At 47.7% G+C, this 21,059-nt stretch overlaps 1 protein-coding gene, 1 long non-coding RNA gene and 1 other non-coding gene across 3 annotated transcripts in view; 1 reads left to right on the forward strand and 2 right to left on the reverse strand.

The window, feature by feature from the left end:
* ATP10A (ATPase phospholipid transporting 10A (putative)) overlaps nt 1-21,059 on the reverse strand; it is a 177,729-nt gene that overhangs the window by 103,642 nt on the left and 53,028 nt on the right.
* LOC141278050 (uncharacterized) lies at nt 7,955-19,542 on the forward strand. Its single transcript, XR_012330244.1, has 3 exons — nt 7,955-8,794; nt 15,426-15,499; nt 17,910-19,542. It is a non-coding gene; the product is annotated as an uncharacterized lncRNA (long non-coding RNA).
* On the reverse strand, nt 20,832-20,938 carry LOC117311521 (U6 spliceosomal RNA). Its single transcript, XR_004525716.1, has one exon. It is a non-coding gene; the product is annotated as a U6 spliceosomal RNA (small nuclear RNA).

The raw sequence follows: 21,059 nt of genomic DNA on the forward strand, positions 1-21,059 counted from the left end.
CTTTAGTCTTTCTTCCTTATCAGGACACTTTGTTGGCTTCTCACAGAAAGTACAGAGGAATTTGAAAGGCCCTGTCCTTTCCAGAAGAAAGTTTCCAAAAGCTAATTTGCTGTGTGGTCACTGAGGTGGGCAGTGCACGCTGACAGTGAGCTGGACAGGCCCCAGTGTGACAGCAGCTGCCAGGAGACTGGTGGTCCTACACTGGCCCTGGGGACAGGCAGGAGGCGGGGATGACCGGGCCAGAGGAGGCAGGGCGTGACACTGTCTGGTTTGTTTATCTTGACTACATTCCATTTACAGAACTCATCAAAAATAAAGTCAGTTTCCATCTGCCTTGAAATCTTAGAACATTAGCTTGCCCACTCCAGCAGAGCACGTATTGAAAACAGTTAACTTTGATGGAGGCATTTGAGCCCGAAGGAGACCCCCGCACAGGCCCCTGTAAACACAGAGCAATGGATGAGGAGACCTCGGTGACCGACCGTCCTGGCAGGAAGACCCGTCCCAGCCATGGAAAGCAAAGGGAGCTGCAGCAGAGCAGCTCCAGGATGCCTGAAAGAGAAAGGCCCTGCAGCTCACAGGAACTCCTAAAGCAGCAGGACCCTTAAAACCCAGACTTAGGAGTCACTTGTGGAAGAACAGCATCACAGAACCCCTTCATCACCTCGACAGACAGACAAAAATTCCTCATTGAAGCCCCACAGTCCGGTTGACTGTTCCAGCGGGAGCTCCAGCACTGAGTGTGGACCCTACACTGACCCGGCAACACCCCTGCCTGGCCTGCGTTACTCTTATTTTTATTATATGTATACCATATACATTATATAGTAACATATACTATATAACTTATATATAATATATTACATTTCACATGTGTATGTCTATACATATATAACAGATACATTACATATAACATACATATTAGATATAAGTTGTCCTCCTTTTCTCAGCAACTGTATTTGGACATAAGGTCTTTAAAGAGGTGACTGAGTCAAAATGAGGTCATAGGGTGGGGCCCTGATCCTTATAAGGAGAGGGAGAGACACCAGGGATGTGTGTGCACAGAGGAAGACCATGTGAGGACACAGGGAGAAGACGGCTATCAGCAAGCCAAGGAGAGAGGGCCCCAGAGACACCAGTCCTGTCAATGCCTTGATCTTGGACATCCTGCCTCCAGACTGTGAGACAATAAACTTCTGTTGTTTAAGCCGCCCAGTCTGTGGTGCTGTCACAGCAGCCAGAGCAGACTAGCACCCCATAACTTCAATTCCCATGACTCCAGCTGGAAGGGGCGGCTCCCAGCCTGCAGGGATGGGAAGGGGGAGAGCAGCAGAGGACCAGGTGACAGAGGGCATCACACCAGGAGACACTTCCACAGGCTTGTTTACCACATGCCCCCGTGTCCGTGCACAGGAAAAGCACCGCAGAGAAAACACGTAAGTCCCACTAACACCATACGGCAACACTGGCCTCCTAAGAACACTGATTTTAGAAGCAGCAGGTAAACAATTTAGGACTGGCTTCTATATCCTCAGCTCACAGTGGATGCAGGCTAGGGTGGACAGGACACATGACCCCTCCTCTCCATAGGAAAAGTCTCAGGAGTGTATGCCACCTGTGGCCTCCCTGCAAACTCCAGAATTCTAACTTGCACCAGGCAGGTGCCTGTACTCCTCCAGGGACCAGGGGATCCACCTGAGATGCAAGGTTTAAAATCACCCAGTCCTCAACACTATGCATTTGTTTCCAGCAATTTTAGGAAGTGGCACTGTGTAGTTTGCCCCTGAGATATTCCTTCTAAGCACAGGTGCTGCCCCATGTGGTGGCAGGATTCTGAGACATCCCCTAGATCCCCAGCTCTGGTGTGCAAGTCCCTGCCAGCGCCCCACCCCCGGCCCCCAAGTAAAGTGAGGGCTGTGAATGTGGGAGGAGTCACTCCTGCAGGTGTAATGAAGGTGACCAGTCAGTGGGCTACGAGCTAATCATCAGGTGGGCCTGATAGAGCCACAGGAGCCCTGTAAACTGGGCCTAAACCAGAGACAGTAAGTCAGACACTAAAGTGTAGAGAGCAATGGAAGGGCCTTATGAACAGGGCCAGGAGCTGAGAGTGGCCCTGGCCATCAGCCAGCAAGAGCACGGGGCCCCAGGCCTACCAGCACCGGAGCTGAATTCCACCAAGAACCTAAATGAGCCTGGAAGAGGACGAGACCACAGCCAGGCCAATGCCTGGACTGCAGCGGGTGACACCCAGGGCAGAGCACCCAGCCAACCTGCACCTGCATGCCTGCTCCCTGAAGCTGTGACAGCACACATCTGAGTTGTCTCCAGCTGCTGAGTTTATATTAACTCATCACACAGCAGTAGAAAACTAATATGCACAATTCCCTTCTTCTGCACAGAAGCAGGAGTCAGAGGCAGCTCAGTCCTCTCAGGGCACAGCAACTGGAAAACTCCCACTCAGCTTTAGAATATGCATACCGAGAAAAGACTACCTCATAGGAAAAGAACGCAGAGCAAGACTGGTTAAAATCCAAACACACTTCCCTCTCCTCACAAAGTGGGAGCCCAACAGAAGGTATGCATAACATATTAAAATGTGGGGAAACCTGAAAATGTGTAGTCTTGAAATATGGGCCACATCATACATATTACAAGCATGGAGCATGGACCCTCCAAGAGAATGACAACCGCCCTTGCAATCAGCCATCACCGAGTACCCTGCTCAGGTGTCCTGAGAGGTCTGCCCCAGAGTGTTGATCCAAGAGGTCAAGGGTCATTGGTGGAAAAAAGTGTGATTCTTCTGAGATGGGGGCGGGGGTGGGGGAGGGGTCCAAGCTGAAAGGGGTCCTGATAAAAACGCCTTCTGTTCAGAAGAATCCTTAGGAGGCCACAGGCAAAAACATGTCTTTTCTAGGGAAGCACTGCCACCGGTTTTTCTGCGCCAAACCCCTCACCTCTTGGCCTGTTGTTTGCTCAACTGTAAAGCCAGAGTGTTAAATATATAATTTCCAAGATCTGTTCTTAGGCCAAAAGAGGCTTCTAATGATTAGCTTTCCTCTTCTGGGAAAATCAATTAACACCATTTATAATTAGTCCTGCTGAGCTTTGAAGTTCTTATCTGAGCCTTTTTTGTGCAAAACAGCACAATGTGGGGGGTGAAGGAATAAGGAAATATTAGAGTGACTAGTGACAAATTTTATTTAAAGACAAGCAGTAAACAAAATTTTAAGATCCCTTAATTCATCATTTTTGGTCAGTTGTTTAGGCTGACAAACTATTTATTTGTACTAGTTATGTTTTTTGTTTTTTTTTTTTTTTTTTGCCGTACGCGGGCCTCTCACTGTTGTGGCCTCTCCCGTTGCAGAGCACAGGCTCAGCGGCCATGGCTCACGGGCCCAGCCGCTCCGCGGCATGTGGGATCTTCCGGGACCCGGGCACGAAGCTGTGTCCCCTGCATCGGCAGGCGGACTCTCAACCACTGCGCCACCAGGGAAGCCCACTAGTTATGTTTTTAAAGTTACTAAGTAAACAATTCCAATAAGAGGAGGTAAGCTGGCTTATGGAATTTACAGGAATTATTTTAAGCAGTTGAAAGCAGGTTCTTCCTGAAGATCACTATGTTACTTTCATGTAGCTCTTCATGAATGGTTCAAGGACTCCTGCTCAGAACTGTTCTGTTAATGATTTATTTTTTGAAATGCATCAGAATTCCCACCAGTTCAGCCTCACTCATGATCCCTCTCCAGTGTTGAAACTGTCTCTGCAATGGCTAGGGGTTTTCAACAATGTATTTATAAATCTCTCCAATTGTATTGGGGGGAAAAACAAATCTGATTCCATACTGGATCTGTTTCTTTAACTTCTGTATTCTATTGCTTTTGCTTTAAGTTAATCACTAAAGGGACATTGCCTTTAAGCATAAATTATACATAATGGCCCATCTCTGGGAACCGTGCCTCCCAGGTAATGAGCCTTAAGCTAAAATACCTTTGTTTAGCTCACAGGAAACATCCTGACCAGGCCCACCTGTGAATGACTACAGGGAGGAGAAATTAACACATCCCCTCTGGAGGCTGACCAGAACCAGGAAATGTTTGACTTTACTTCCCCTTTTAGTATAAAAGAAGTCTGAATTTTAACTCAGGCAAGATGGTTCTTTGGGGCAGGAGTCCATCACCTTCATGATCTGCTGGCTTTCCAAATAACGTCACTACTCCTTGCTCCAGCAACTCATCTCTCAATTTACTGGCCTGTCCTGTCGTGCAGCAAGCATTATGAGCTTGGACTCAGTAACACGATGTGGCCAAGGTATAAAACCAAACAAACAGATAAAGTTTTTTTTTAAAAAAAAAAAAGGCATTGCAGAATTGAGTGAATTTTACTTTCATCTTCAGTGCGTTGTTATCAAATAAATTTTCATTTAGGTTCTTGGATTACCATTTTCCCAAACAGTAAAAGAAAATTTTTTTAAGGTGACAACAGATTCCAAATTTGAGAAACCATTTAACATCCCTGGTGACCCACTGCCCCTCCTTGTACAAGGACAGTCCCAACAATAATTGGGCTGTCACTGTCCCTGATCTCCAACCTGATTTATGGAGTCATGAACGTAAGAGTCCTCCTGCCAGAAGGAAGGAGGGAGAGGAAGATGCACACCCATTTTTGACTCCACCCACAGCAGGTGACTCCTCCCTTGTAATGTGACACGACCATTCCAGTTTAGTGACCAGGAGGCAGGCTGCCCACAGTTCTAAATGTATCCATGAAATGCCCATGTCACATGCATGGAACCAGCGTCCCAGGGCATCTTGCTGTTGGAGATGCTTGCCTCTTCCATTTCTCAGTAATTTAGGAAATGAATGAGAGATTGAAATGCTTATAACTTGGATACATATTTGATTTTCTGGCCCTTACATTATCTAACAACTTTACGTGGCCATATTTTACCATCTACTTTCTCATGTTCCAAAAATGCTCCCTTTAATTCAATTGCATATAAGTTTCACAACCACACACAGGAACTCCCCAAAGCCCTCCCACCATTCACCATGCCCACACCCTGCTCAGGTGCTGGCAACGCGTGTGCAGGGGTAAACAGGGCACATCTCACTCACCTCCCTTGATTTTTCCCTCCCTTAAACTTGTCTCTCCCCCAACAAGGCCAACAAAGGAGTGTGTCTTGGGTTTGGATGGGCAGGAAAGAATGAGAAAGAGAAAGAAGAGATGGAGGGTTTTTAAGGTTTGAGCAAATCCACTTGAAAACATGGCATTAAAGATGAAAGTACAATTCTCTCACTTATGTTTTAAGTACAATTCAGGGCTGAGAAGAACACTTGTTTTGATTAGGCAGTCAGGGAGTGCCTCCTGGAAGAGGGGGCATCTGACTTTAGCTCCTGAAGGATGAAAAAAATCTTAGCCTAACCCATACCCCACCCACCCCAAGGAGACTACTTATACTAAAGAGTGGAATTTAGGGAGAGGCTAAAAGGGCAGTGCCCAAACCGGAGCTTAGGCAGGACACAGCAAAAGAGATCAGGAGACTCAGACACAGAAACAGAAAAGAAAGACCAGGCGTGGGAGTTTGACTGTACAATCGATGTGACTGGACTCCATGAATGATTAGATGAGTCAGGCACGGGGTGCCCAGGTCTCCAGCCCTGGTGGCTGGAATGTGGGAGCCACTGACCTCACCCAGAAGTGGGTGTGCTGTGGGATGGAACAGAGTCCAGTTGTGAGCAATTCTGAGTCCAAGGTGCTGGTGGGCGTATGGGGTGGGAGATGCTTCCAAGACCAAGAGAGATAAAGATAGGCACTCAGGGTTCACACATGGAGGTGACAGGATGCTGACCATGGGCACTGTCATGGTGATTACCAGGGAGAGAGCTAGCTAGACGGAAACAGCGTGAGCTTGGGCAGAGGCAACGAGGGAGGGAATGCGGAGGAGGGGAAGTCGGTGGGGGTGGCTGGGCAGGCAGGCGGGGCAGAGAGTGGAGGCTGGGAGCCCAGGATGAAGATGTGCCCAAGGCCTCGTGGTGCCCGCTCACCACCACAGGCAGGAGTCCAGGGGCCACACTTTCCACTGCCAAGTGATCACATCTGGACAAACAGTCATGGAATGTGAGCTCACAGTCACTGTATTTTTATTTCCTTTTGTGGGGCCTCAAACTTCAGTGGCACAAACCTGAATACGGCACCCCTGTTAAGATCAATGGTCACTTTTCCAAACACTCCTAGCCCCTCTTCCTCCCCCTCCAGACCTGTTTTCCACTCTAGCACATTTCCTGCCTGACTAAGGGAGAGTTCAGTCTCTTGAAAGACGGGGAAATGTTTTCCAGGAGTGGGCCACCTGCACAAGGTTCACGAATGCTTAACGGCTTGGGACAAGGCTTTCAGCCCACGCCAGCTGGAGGCTGACACCAAATCCCCGTCAGCGCCCACATATCAGTATCATCTTAATAATCAGAGCAACAGAACAGTAGGTACGTCCCCCCACTAAGTGCAGCCCTCATATGGAGCAGGCAGCATGCAGAGTGCTTACACACAGTCCTCACACTACATTCTCACTTACGGATGGACAGACTGACCTGTCCAAAGTCACACCCAGAAAGGGGCACAGCGAGGACCAAATCTGTCTGACTCCGGGGCCCATGAAGCCCTGGGGGAGGTCTGGTTTTGAAAGTATTATACATTTTACATTTAATTTGTGGTTTGTAATTAAAGCAAGAGCTGAGATTTTGTTTTCTTAACTTAGAAAGATGGTGTGATTGTTCAGAACAGTTAAGTGAATGGGGTACCTGTATGGGCAGCGCTGTGTAGAATCATAGAGAAAATAAGACCGCATGGTTAGCAACATTCCATACAACGTCTCTGACATGGAACAATTTCCCCTATAAAGAGAAAGCTCTTTCCAAACATAAAATTGCTTCAGGTCTACCTGTCAGTTTATCACATCCCCTGTTGGTAAAACATCCGGATCCTGGATAAGAAAGGCAAGCTCCAAGTAAAGTGCTTCATTTACTAAACAGAAAAAAAGTTGGCCAGAAATATCGGGATGCATGCAGTTGAATGCATGTTCTTTCCTCCAAATGGTTCAAGATCGAGGTAGGGTCAAACATAAAGTATCTAGAAAGATCCACAAAACACATTTTTAAGAAAAAGAGAAGCCCAGAGAACTCACGAAACACGCAAACCGACTAGACTCAGGCCTCCCAAGCATGGCCCGAGTGAAGTACTCCTTTGGCCCTGCAAGGGGAGAGCTGCTCAACACTTTTTTAAGCAAACAGCACAAATGAGAAAACAGGATGCAGTGAGAGGCAAGCCCTAAATGGGAATGTGGCAGCAAGAGATCCAAGAATCTCGTGGAATAATCATTGTGGCAAGGCCTGATGCCTTAGGGATGAGAAAACCCTTCATGGATTCATTATTCAGATGGTGGACAAATGAAGGAGTATGTGGGGATGAAGAGAGTGAGAGACAGAGATGGACAATTTTCACAACATTTTAAAAAGACCCATAGAGACTCTGAAACTACCCCAAATTTAATATACACTCATTATGAGACAGGCCTGGGACCTGGGACCCTTTGCTGCAGCGTTGCGATGCCTGCACCTGGACAAACCTCTCCTCGCTACAAAATACAAAACTATAATGAACTAAAAATAACTGCGTGTATGTACAGTTGGGGCAAATTCTGGACAACAAGATACAAAGAGACAAAAAAACCCAACTGCCACTTCTGAAGAGCCGGGAACAAAAACAGGGGGTCAGGAGCAACAGCAGGGTGCTGCGCATGCCCCCTGCACACACCACCACCAAGGGGGTGGGCAGATCACCTAAGCCACCCCTCCGGCCCGACCCCTGGACACACCCCCACCCTCACCCCATATAAGGAATCAGCTCAACCCTCCCCTCAGGGAGCAAACAAGGGAATCTGTTACTTGTTTTAGCTCCCTCCTGCTGCAGCAGGAGTCCCAATAAAGCCTTGCCTGAATTTCTTGTCTGGCCTCTGATCAATTTCTATGATCAATTTCTATGATCAATTTCTATATTGATTAAGGAGGCCAAGAACCCTGGTCCCTAGCAATTACACAACAGGCAAAGAAGGGAAAAGCCCAGAATGAGAGAGATAATGGCTTTAAAGCAGGGTTTCTCAGCCTCAGCAACGTTGGGGCCAGATCGTTTTTTTTTTGCAGAGGGCTATCTGCACTGTGGGACTTGGGCAGCACCAAGCCCCCACCCAAGAGGGGCAGTAGCCCCTCCCCACAAATCCTACCAGCCAAGTTCCTTCTGGGGGCAAAGTCGCTCCAGGTGGAGGACCACCACTTCAGAGCACCCAGGATGGACATTCAGGAACATGGGTTATTAAATAACCTTTACAGAAACAACATATTTTAAAAATTATGTGGGTGAGAACTCAGCACTGAAACAGAAATGGCAAAATCTGCAGCAGGCACCAGACCCAAATCTGTTGCACAACGTCCAGAATGTGTCTCCTTTCCACCCTAAACTGAAACAGCTGCTCCTTCGGTGAGACACGCTAATGGATTCGGAATCTCATACTAAACATCAGAGCATGCTGGCGGTACTCGCCCCGGATTACAGGGCCTCTGTCTTCTTTAGAATGAAGATTGGATGCTGACTTTGCCAGCCCACACTGGACTATGCTGGGACCACACAATTATTCACTGCAAGGCCACACTGCATACCCAGAAGAAAGGAATTTTCCCCAGGAGCTGTACTAGCTTGTGACAGCAAAATGACACCTAAAGGAACATGACCAATTAGAAACTTCTTGGTGAGTTATAAAACTTTTGTTTTTGGACAAATCATTTCTACAGCAGTCTTTTCTGAGTTTCATGGGACAGTCTCAAAATAGCTCACCAGACATCAGGATGCGGGGATCAGACTCTTTATCCCAATAATAGTACTGCCCATTTGTAAAGCATGTAAAACACTTTGGGGGCACTTTTAGAGTTTTCAAGTTAATTTCTTCTACATTCACTGGTTGGTATGACATTCTCATGAAACAGGCAGGATGACTCACATTTCAGGCAATGCCTTAAAGCTGGGAGAGGTCTTGTGTTTTTAACAATTTTTCCTAAGTGGCTGCAACAATACATACTTCTCCTTTGGTACCTAAGAGTACCTGCCCGCCCTGTTTCTGCAAACAGTAAGTGCTTCTTTCTTTTCTCTCCTTGCCACCTGATAGGCAGACAGGACACCTTACCTTTTTATTGCTCCTGCCTGACTCCCAGGCCATTTAACCTGTTCTTCTGGGAATAAACTGCCTATTTTCCCACTGTTTTTCCTATCGTATTGTTTACTTCCTTCTGGACAACTTAATTTGTGAGAGCTTTTATATTAAAAATATTAATCCTATTTATTTTACCTTGAAAATATTTTTCTCTAAAGAATTATGTTTTTTAATGTTTGCTTATAGTATATTTTTGTCATATAACAGTTTTAAATTTTTCTATAGTTAAATATGTGTGAGTTTTCTAGGCCTGGCTAAGAAAGTCCCCTGTGCCCCTAGACTGGATGTTTACTTCTTTGTTTTTTGTTGGGGAGTGCAGCATTCTTTTCTTTTTTAGTATTCAAGTGTTCAAATGAACTGATATTCATTTTTATATAGTACAACCTGAGGGTCCAAGGCTGTTTCCTCCAGACAGCCAATTGTATAAACACTGTTTATTAAATAATCCTTTCCCCACGGAACTTAAGTACCCACTCTAAAATTCTCATATATAATATCATGTATTTGGGGTTTATCATGTCTTTCTCCATGTCCACACTCTGACCCTGGGATCCACTGCACAGTGTGCTGGATCAGCCCCATCACTGGGAGCCCCCAACCCCGGGTGGAGGCAGCCCCCTAGCAGGGCCCCGGCTGGCACTCTGGGTGACACGGGGTGCTTCCTGCTGCCACCTCTGCACCCCTGCGAGTCACAGTCAACTTCATGCTGCAGCCCTGGTTCCACTAACTGTACGAAAAGTCCCTCCTGTTTGATCTTTTCAAAAATGTCTTGGCTATACTGGGGCACTATAAACTCTAAGGCCATTTTATTCAATTCCAAGAGAACCTTGCAGGCAGAACCACAGAAACACATGCACCCTCTTCTTGGAGAACTCACTCTCCCACCCACAGCCACAGGAAGCCTCCTGCTGGCTTACATCCTTCAAAGAGATACTGCAGTTTTCTTCATGCAGGTTTTGAGCCCTTCTTGTTCAATTCACTCCTAGGTATTTTATAGTATTTGTTCCTGTTTTCAGCACTATCCTCCCCACTTCCCCTCTGGGTGCTCACTGCTCCCTGAGTTACTGTGAGTCATTCCTTATGGTCCCAAGCCTTCCTCAGCAGCTGTTTCTCTGGGCATGAGTTCTCTCTGCTTAAACCATTTTCCTTTCCCTGGTGGCCAGGCCCCTTTGAAGGAATGGTTACTATTCTTGGTTAGCACGTTTGGTTAGCTCTGCTTGGTTAGCTCTGCTTTCTAAAATGATGGCAGGTGCCCGCCTTACGGAAAGTGAAGCGGCCCCCAAGAGAGCAGTGAGCATGAAGTTCATCCGGGCTCCCACTGGCAGCCTCTCCCAGCCTCAGGGGCAAATGAAAAGCACCCCGGAGGCCAGAGTGTCAGGTCACCCTTGCATGCACCAACGGCCACCTTCCCCACTGAAGGCCCACAGCCCTCTGCAGGCCCAGGCTTTCTCCAAGACACTCTCTTTTGTGGCACCCACCCCAGTGCTGTTCTCCGAGTGCCTGTGGCCTATGCAGGAGCCTGAGCCAGTGCTCTGTACGGACCCAGATGGACCAAGGTCAGTCCAGATGTACAGAGACCTGTGGCCACTGCTCCAGCATGCAGGTTGGAGAGGAGAAAGGTTCAGGCCCCCATTTCCCCAGAGCCCCCTGCTTCCTCTGAATCTGAATTTTGAAAGTGAGAAGGCTTCATTGATGACAAGGTCCCTTCCTCTCATTTGACATTCTGAGGGGACTAAGGGCCAGAGAAGTAGACGGATTTTCCCACTCGGTGGGGGTGATGGTCTGCTCCCACTGCACTACCAGGAGTCTTCCCGAGGCTCACTGAAAAGCACTGACCTTTGGGTCACTCTCTGACTAATCCATGCTGGGTTCCTCCTGGCCAACCAGAATGAGGAATCACGCATGCAACCTATTCTCTATGTAAAGTTCTCTAAAAAATTCACCGCAATAACATTTCTCCATAACTGATTTATTGCAAATGTCCCTCAGTCATGACAAGCACGGTGAACGACGTCAAACAAGCCCTGTCCTTCAGAAGATTCAGCCCCTGGAACGGAAGGGATGTTAAAATATGGATCAAACTATGCTCTGGCGACATGATTTCTTTTGAAGCAGTTTGTGTGGGGACGTAAGACACCTCTGGAATTCACAGCTTGGGAGTCCAATCCCAATTTTCTCCAGTAAAGCAGTAACGGCAACAGTAACCTCAGGAAACTGATTTCACCCAATAATTTTCTGAGAACGGTCAACAATGCTGGAATTCAGAACTGACTTAACCCCCTTCTTGGGTAAAGACATGGTGAGTTCGGCCATGCTGTTGATGGTCCCCTTCTCCTTGTGCCACGGCTGCCAGACCCCACAGGCCACCGCAGAGTCACTGTCACCAGTCATGTTTGCAGTGCCCTGTGAGGGAGTGCCGTGCCACTCCCACTTTAAGGATGAAGATGCTGAGGACCAGAGGGGGTTAAACCTATGCCCTGACTCACGGCTGGAAGAGAGGAGAGCTGCTCCAAAAACACGCATAGAAGGAAGGCCTTCTACGTCTACGAATGTAACCCATGCTTTCCAATTTTAGATTATTGGGGGCAAAAATGCTAAGAAATGGGAATGGCTAAATTATAGATGTTTTCGCCTATCTTTATTTAGAAAAAAAAATTTCTTTTTCTTCTTGGGGGAATCAAGCAGGTTACAGTAAGTTACATTCAAAGAATCTTTTGTCACTACACAAATGTGCAAAGTTAAGAAGCACACCGCTTCGGAGGAACTGAATCAGCCAGGGGTTCCCACCATCCCAGCACCAAATCGCCATCATACTGCGGAGCCCACCTCATGAGGCCTGGGTGCCATAGACGTGACTGTCACACAGGCCCCACTGCGGGAAGGCCTGCCGACTGGTCACCCCTGGCCCAATTCTAAACCCGTAACAATGACGACTTTGGGATTTCAACGTAGCTTCTTGAGATGAGGGAGAGACAGACTCTTCCGTCAATCCACTTCAGTGATTTGGGGTTGAAAGTGCTTGTAAATAGGAACAAAAATTTTTTTAATGTTTTTGGGTTTCTGCTTATGCCTCTAACAATCTAAATACCGTTGAATTCGATTCCTGATTTTGGTTTTAGCAATATGTTATTATCTTTACCACTATTAATAGTAATACTTATTTTCCCAAAGACTGCCAGGTAGGTACCAGCACTAAAATTACTGCCTGGAAATATTTCTTGAGACATTTTATTCCTTAACTGACGTAGTGTGTCATGAAATCCGCTGGGAAAAATTTGACCTGTGAAAAGGGTTTGTTTCACAGCCAAAGCACAGGTGCTGAGTGTCACAGTCTCTTTCACCCACAGCTCTGTCATGACCCTGTGTGCACACACAGCCAGGGCCAGCACACGGGGGTTCCCATAGCAGGGAGCTGGCCAGGGAGCCTTTGTTCCTGCACAAGCTGAGTCTGGCCGACATCAGAGAGCACTCTCCCTTCTTCGGACCGCTCCGGTTCTTTCCACTGGGGATGTGCCCCTGTGGTCAGGCAGGCATCCTGGGCATGGCTGCAACCACAAGTGACCTGGACAGGTGTCCTCTGCCTGGAACTTGCCTGCTGCCCCCTGGGATGGGCCAACTGGGCCTCAGGACAATGCCCCCTGGGTGGAAATGGCAGCAGCAGTAATTCAAACTCGCCTTGAAAAGGCCTCTCACTCTTTCAGTGGCTCTTGAAACTTTAGTAACTTGGAAAGGTTATCTTTCAGAAAAGAATTCACAAAACACACACCTGTGTATATTAGGCTCCTCAGTGGCACAAGGAATCCCCCTGCTGCCAGGAAAGCTGGGACAGGCACCCCAGGCCCAGGACACACCTCTGAGCAGGTCACTGGCATGAAGAGGGGCCGACCTGCCGCCCGCATCTGTGGACAACCCGCAGCAAGGCCAAGGGTACAAGGAGGGCAGCACAGAACAGCAAGAAGATTCCAATCAGCAGGAGAAAAAAGGCTTTTTTACTTCCTGCAATATGTGATCCCAGTCTGGTGAGACAGCTTCCAGGTCTCCTGGGCCACCGGGGCTGGATGACAAACACCCAACAAGAGAACAGTCCTCAGATCATGGTGACAAAACCCGATTCGGCTGCTCTGGCTGCCACCCGCACTGGACACGCCCATAAAGGGCTTTCATCTGGACCCCCCAACAATGCAAACTGATCTAGGGTAGCGTAGAAAGTGTGTCAGGCAGCCCACTCTGGAACATTCGGGAGGCTTCCTACCCATCCTAATAAAATTCACTTTATTTCAAATACCAATACATGGCTAATTTTTTTAACATCTATGTCTCACCTTATTTTTTAGTTTTATTTTATTCCTAGTATTTCAACAACAGCAGAGCCTATGTGCTTATATAGAAATAAAGTCCACACATTTAATCTAACACCAGTATTTGAATAACTTTAGTGACAGCACTATCCTCATGCTGTCCCCCTTACAGAGGAGAGTTTGGGGCGTCATTCTGGGTGAAAGGAAAATGTATCTCCTCTTAGGTAACTAACTTGAACAAAAGAAAACTCTTTGGAGTGACAGTCTCTCCTCAGCTGGGGAAGGCAGTCCAGTGTGTGCCATGACCCCAGGGGGACAGAGATGCTTTGGGGAACCAGCCACATGTACTGCCCTCACACTGTCCTACACATTGGGATGTGAGGAAAATAAAAAGTCATTTTCCTGTTTCAAGTCAGAACAGCAGCTCCCCAGGCCCCGGGTTCAACCCCAGGGTCAGCACTTCCAAGCTGTGCTGCCAGGCGTGTGTCTGAGCCTGTGTCCCCATCTGCAGAGTGGGGATAACAGTGACAATGCTTGTACCGTGGGGGTAGGGAATGGGTGCAGAGATGAGCTTGGCTGTGTACTCAGGGCTGCTGTGACGGGGTCTTGGGTGAGAGTCTCTGGGGGAAGGTGCCACCACGGAGCTTTGGAATGCTGACTCGTACTCACCTCCCAGACAGCCAACACCTCTCACCCTTAGTTCCCCAATCATCAGGCCTCAATGTGCTCATTTTGAAAATGGTTCAACCTGGCGTGGAACAGCTTGCTTTTAAGGAAATCACACCTTTCCGCTCTATAAAGCACCTTGCCCCTGCCCCTTCTGCACCTACTGCTCACCAGGCTACTGTCCTTTTGCACCACCAGGTGGGAGGGGCACCTCGGGCCCCCATGGGGACCCCTCCTTGCTAATCTCTGAACCCAACATGCCTGACAGAACACAGAGGCCACGTGGCAGTATATCTCCGTTACTGGCGAGCAGTACCACTTGCCTTGGGCCAAAGGCTGAGAATCTCCCTGTGTTCCAAAGGGAAGGATCTCATGCACATTTTTATACCAACACAGGGAACACGTGCTCCACATGACGGGAGGGCACGTGGCCGACTCAGGCTAGTACCACACACAAAGCCATCTTTGTTCACCAGGGAGACTTTAAAAATTATTTTCCTGTTTCAAGTCAGTAAAATGTTGCTTTTGGGCCAAGACTTACTTGGGAACTCTCCAACTGGATGCTTGCCTTCTGAGAACAGAACAGAAATTGGGCAAAGTGCACCATGGAGACGTTGCATATGCCTGTCTCTGCAGTACAGACCGTGTTGTTTTAACGTCGCAACACGGAGCTGGGCTTTCCTCCTTGAAAACTGAAACCACTAGGCTGGGAAATATGGAGGCAGCTTCTCTCAGACCCACAGGCCTCCCTCACTGAAGCTGGGGCCACGTGGATGCACTGAGTCAGAGTCTGGGACTATGGACCAGCTCCCTCTGGCAGCAGTAACAGATTACCACGAGCGAAGCTTAAAGCCACACAAATTTATCATGTTATAGTCCTGGGGGTCAGAATCCCAACATTGGCCTCACTGAGCTAAAATCGAGGTGTCAGCAGGGCCGCATCCCTTTCTGGGGGCTCCAGGGGCAAACCCGTCTCCCTGCCTTTTCCAGTTTCTAAGGCCAGCCCCCTCCTCCACCTTCAAGGCCAGCGTGGCGTCAGGCCTCTCTCACTGAGCTCCATCTGTCTGGCTCTCTCCTGATTTTTTTTCTTCCACCTTAGGATCCCTGGGATTATAATGGGCCCACCTAGAAAAGCCAAGATAATCTCTTTATCTTAAGGTCATCTGATGAGCCACCTTAACTGTGCTTTTCCATGAAAATACTCACAGGTTCTGAGGATTAGGAGGTGGACGTCTTTGGAGGACCATTATGCTGCCTAAAACAAATCATGAGCAGAAATCAGGTAAAAGTGCATTTTATATGTGAGGAGGGTGTGGCCAATATTCAGTGGGATGTGTCCTGAAGTCAGCTCCCACCTGGTGCTCTCATGGCCAAGGGACCCTAGTGAGGGGGGACGATTCCTGAAACAAGGCAAGACCCAGCCACAGGGACACATCCCCCTCTGACCCTGCAGCCTAGGGTCTGAGGGGAGACAATGGTTCGTGGGAAGGTGGTCAGGTTGTGACTCTGTGGCCTGTGCTGGGTCCCCACTTACCATCCCTCAGGCACATCTGCCATACAGTCCCCTAGGACCCCTGGATTACTCGTGACCTGCTGGGCACCTTCTTCCTTTCATTCACTCACTCATTCATTCATCCAGTGTCTGTTGGTTCTGCTGGGCTACATGCTAAGGGACGAGACACGACAGGGAGCAAGGGGACCTGTGATGCCCTCATGCCCTCTGGGCATCTGCAAGTTTCCTCTCTGCTTCTCAGACACAAGGACTGCATCACTAGAGCAACTCACCCACCATGGAGAGTTCTTTAAAGAGAGTGATGGAACCTACACAAGCAGCCCGAGCTGCTCTGCCTTAGTTAGTCCGTGGGAACCAGGGTTTGGCCACTGACGTTCTAACCCCTGGCGGGCAAAGTCCAGTCCCCATTCCCAAGGGCCCTTGTCACTAGCACCTGTTCCATAAGGATGTGACCCTCAGGTTCCGAAGTGCCGCTGTCCTGCTTGTAAGGCCAAGATAGCCCACAGTGGACACACCAGCAGCACCTGCTAAACCCAACAGTGAATTCAGAAAGCCCAAGAATGAACCTCACTCAGTCTGGACCACGCTGGGCAATTCCCAAACCTCCAGAGGCCTTGGCTTTTGCGAGCGTACACTGGGAGCCACAGATCTGCCAGACGTGGGCTTGAGTACGCCTTAGTACCACCCACACTGCTGCTCTGTCTGCACACTGCCCTGCCACAAGATGTGTGCGAGTGGGAGGCGTGTGTGTGTGGTGTATGCACATGAGTGTGTGTGGTATGTCTGTAGGTGTGGGGGGGTGCACACACGTACACATGGATGGGTACACACAGATATACACATCAAGGACAACTGACACACGTGGAAGTCAAGTAGAAAGAGCCTGAGATCTAAAAAGATAGACATGTTCAATCAGCCTCCGGCATCCACTTAGTGTGCCTGGATAAGCCACCTAACTACTAGGAACATGAACGTAAGTCATCTTGTCTGGAAAACGTGGCTAATGACACAGGCAAGTCACCTCTCAGAACTGTCCTGGGAATCAAACCAATTTTATCCAGCATGCACTTTTGAATATTAAATATATAGAATCAAATAAATGTTTGTTAAACAGCTGAATGAATAATATTATGTGGTATTTCCTTTAGAAGTATAAAATATTATAAAAATATCAGGAATTTTAAGTATTGGCTTTTTAGATTTGCTCAAATTGTAATACATCCTGGGTTTGGAAAACAGAAAGGTGGGAATGGAGGAAAAGTAAAAACCCTCTTTTGAAATCTTATAAGGCACATGCAGCAGGTGTGGCAAGCTAATGGTGATGCGGGAGAAGGTTCTGAGAGAACCAACCTCCACATCTACACACAGGCCCACAGGACCCTGCTGGATACCCGCTCAGCGATGCCTCCCCAGCTAGTTTAGAATGACTGGTTGAGTCCCTAGGACCCACTGCAGATGGAATCCACCAGGCCCAGCACACACTGGCCTCAGGGCCCCTGCTTCACCACCTTGAGTTCCTCCTGCTGTACAAGGGTCCGGATCCGGGAAAAGAGATGCTGCCTCATTAAGAAACAGAAAGTCTTTTATCATAATCAATGTTTCAATAGTAGCATTCACCAAAAAGTGGGCTCACCCCCTGCATCACACTTAATACATATTTTTGTGCTATGTTTGAGTTCGAACAGCTGGCTATTTACAGATTTTGACTGGGAAAATAATGCATGAACATATAAGAAAGTTCCAGATAAAAGTCGAAGTCTTGTGGCTCAACACCCGTGGGTTGTGTCCACTCTAGCACCACCTGGGCCCACAGGTTGGAGGCTTATGTGTCCCTTCTAGGGGCAGAACACAAGGAAATTCTAAATCCATGGGTTAAAAAAGGAAGGCTGGACTATTTTCCTTCCCAAAACTCACCTAGTTCTAGGAATTGGCAAACATTTCATAATTTGCTTCATGAAAACAAGTTTCTACCTTTACTAAAAAGAAAACGTGAAATTCCCATAATTCCCAGAGTATGGAGGAAAAGGTATTTCAGAATCAAAGATGAAAAGCACATCTGCTAGTTATTTCGAATAGTCTTCCCAAGACATTTATCTTAATTCTTAGAAAAGCCCCTTATATTGCTTTGAGAAGAAGCAACTGCAAACTGCTAAACATAATTGTCTTCTAATTAATACAGAAGAAACAGCCGCCCTGACACACCTTCTGCTCTCCCTCCACCATGAATTCTCCCTGACCCCAAAGCAGGAGAAATTAAGTGCAGGCATGTGTTTTCTCCAGTGCATCTAAATGGCCCAGTTCTGACCACAGCCTACCCTTCAAGGCACCCATGTCTCCATCACACAGACTGCCTCCACCTCAGCTGGGAGCTCAGCTTTTCAGGAGCAACAAAAGACGGGCAAAGGAGAAGTGCTCAGGACTTTCAAAGAACGGCCACCTTGGGTGTGAGATCAGGAAGACACCCTTCACTCATTTCTTCATGCAGTGGAATCTTCACATATTTCAAGAATGACCCCGAATGCCATCTTCTCTCCTCCGCTGAACGCCTCTGAACGCTCAAGGGGACCAGATGCCCAGGCTCTGAGCACCTTCACCAGGGAGGGTAGGCAGGCAGCCTGCCCGCGGGCCTCCTCACCCACTCCACCGGGCCACACGCACAGGGTGCTCACTGGCCTTCAGGCCGCCCATCCCCTCACCCTGCCCATGGCCCGGCCTCCCACAGGTCAAGCTGGCTTTGCTGGCTGAATGCTTTGAGATTCTGGCGATGGTCAAACATTCCTTGTAGGGTGATGGTTTTAAATGAAGTCCTAATTAACCAAATATTTTAAAGAGAAAAACACTTTCGTTGGTGCCAGTTGGGACTCTGAAATGATGTCCTCACAAATTTTCTACCTATAGTGGAAGTGAAGGTAAAAAGTTCGACTGGGGCTTCCCTGGTGGCGCAGTGGTTGAGAGTCCGCCTGCCGATGCAGGGGACATGGGTCTGTGCCCCAGTCCTGGAAGATCCCACATGCCGCGGAGCGGCTAGGCCCGTGTGCCATGGCCGCTGAGCCTGCGTGTCCGGAGCCTGTGCTCCGCAACGGGAGAGGACACAACAGTGAGAGGCCCGCACACTGCAAAAAAAAAAAAAAGTAATATTGAAAGTTAAATGTGTCTTATTTACTTTCACAAGTGCCCAATATATCAGCAGGCTGAAAGCACACAGCCCCCGATTTAACTGTTGGTTCCCATGCTGTACTACACAACAAGGCCCTTCATTTCACAGTATGAAAATAACACCACCATGAGTCACCACTGGGTAGCAAAGTTACTTCCCAGTTCTAGGGTTTGTTCTCACTGTTGCATTTGCTTTCTTCAAGGTCTCACTATGGCCTTACTGTGCTAGGGGTATATTGGATGAAGCAGCTAGGCATAAATTAATGGTTAAATGAGCAAAAACGGATGACAGGTTTCCCCCACTATCCAAAAGCAGAGTGTTTCTATGAAACTTTTCCTGACCTGAAATGGCATAAATGAAGAAGCAATTACCTTACAACACATCTGGCAAGGGATGCACAAAAATAAATCTAGATAAAGCACAGATGCTCACACAGTTCAAAGCTACTTGATACAGAGATGCTGAGTGTGGTTCCCAGAGAAAGAGCTTGGTGGTGTCACTCTTTGAGGTGTGCATTGCCTCTATCGCCGCTCGCTGCAAAACAAACGCTATTTTTGCTTTTTGCCTTTTTTCATAAAAGCAAAAATCCTCTTTGGATTTCTTTTGGTTAGCAAAAGTGAACGCAAAAAAATAAATAAATAAAAGTAAAAACAAAGTGGCATAAACTGAACTTTCGAAAAGTGGGGGATACCTATACTTCAGCACAATTTATCGATCAACTCTCATCAAAACACTCTCCCGTTTGTCTCCTGTTTCCCAGGTGAGAAAGCGGTTTGTATAAGGAACTAGTGATTCACAACTCATGTATTTTTATGCCAGTATTTTCCCCCATCAGGTGACCAGCCTGGATCTATAATACTTTTATGCCAAATGCTGTCTATTCTTTGGGGGAACTTAGAAGAAGTTTCTTGGAGAAGGTAGAGTTTGGCTTTAGGATTAAAGGCTGGGGGGATCCACATGCACTAACATCAGCACAGGCTTTCCTGGGTTTCAGGAAGATGGTCACAATTGGGAGGATGTGATGTGCTCACTGACTGGCCGTGAGACAGGGGTATGCAGAGAGGCCACAAGTGGGCAATAAGGTCCTTACAGGAGATGGCCCACATGGTGGGGAGGGGAGACATGATGGCTGCACGGGAGGATTCCTGCTCGTGTTCTCTGAAGCCTGAGCCCTGCGGAAGCTTCCAGCACTGAGACAGTCTGCACTCTAAGTAAGAGCACCCTGGGAGGCCCCAGATGGGAGGGTGGGAGGCAGGGAGGTGGGACCACCCCCCCAAAAGAACCCAGCTGAGTGTGGGATGGTGGGGGCCACATGTCACAGTGGAGGAATCCTCAAGAGATGGGATACAGGAGGGAGCCTGTAAGGCCCATACCTCCCACAAAGAGTCTAGTGGGAGCAGGGTGGGAGTGGCGAGCCATGAACTAAGGGCACCAGGGACAATTACTGATGGCAGAGTGATGGAGGACACACATTTCACTTTGACTTTCTCAAAATTATGGTGTTTCTTTTAAAACTAAAGACGAGAAAAATCAAATGAGCAACCAACCTTAAGAACTCCATCCACTTCACCACAAATTTGCTGTGAGCTAACAAAGGGCACATTTATATAAAGATGGCTGTTTTTTTTTTTTTTTTGGTAAAGTCTATCTTCAAGGTAACATGTAATTAAATTTTTGCTTTCAGAAATTTTTATTTGTGCTCATTTTCCTTTCCTTCTTGGGAAAACCTCAAACTCACTCATAGTTACATAGATGCACCATGTGCCTGAGAACAGTGCTCATCACCCTGGATACGGCGAGAGGCGGGAAGATGTTTCCATGACCACCGTTCATCTTTGGTCTAGCAGCACACAGTAATTTTTTTTTTAACATCTTTATTGGAGTATAATTGCTTTACAATGGTGTGTTAGTTTCTGCTTTATAACAAAGTGAATCAGTTATACAAAAAGTATGGAACGCTTCACGAATTTGCGTGTCATCCTAGCACAGTGGCCATGCTAATCTTCTCTGTATCGTTCCAATTTTAGTATATGTGCTGCTGAAGCGAGCACAGCACACGGTAATTTAAGCATGAGGACTTGTTGCTAAAAATCCTGAAGTAGAAACAAGAAGGGGATGGAAGATACTTTGCCCTCTTTCCCAAGGCCTGTATTCTCAGTTCTGCCGTCGCAG

The sequence above is a fragment of the Tursiops truncatus genome, chromosome 2 (assembly GCF_011762595.2).
Source record: "Tursiops truncatus isolate mTurTru1 chromosome 2, mTurTru1.mat.Y, whole genome shotgun sequence".
Lineage (NCBI taxonomy): Eukaryota > Metazoa > Chordata > Mammalia > Artiodactyla > Delphinidae > Tursiops > Tursiops truncatus.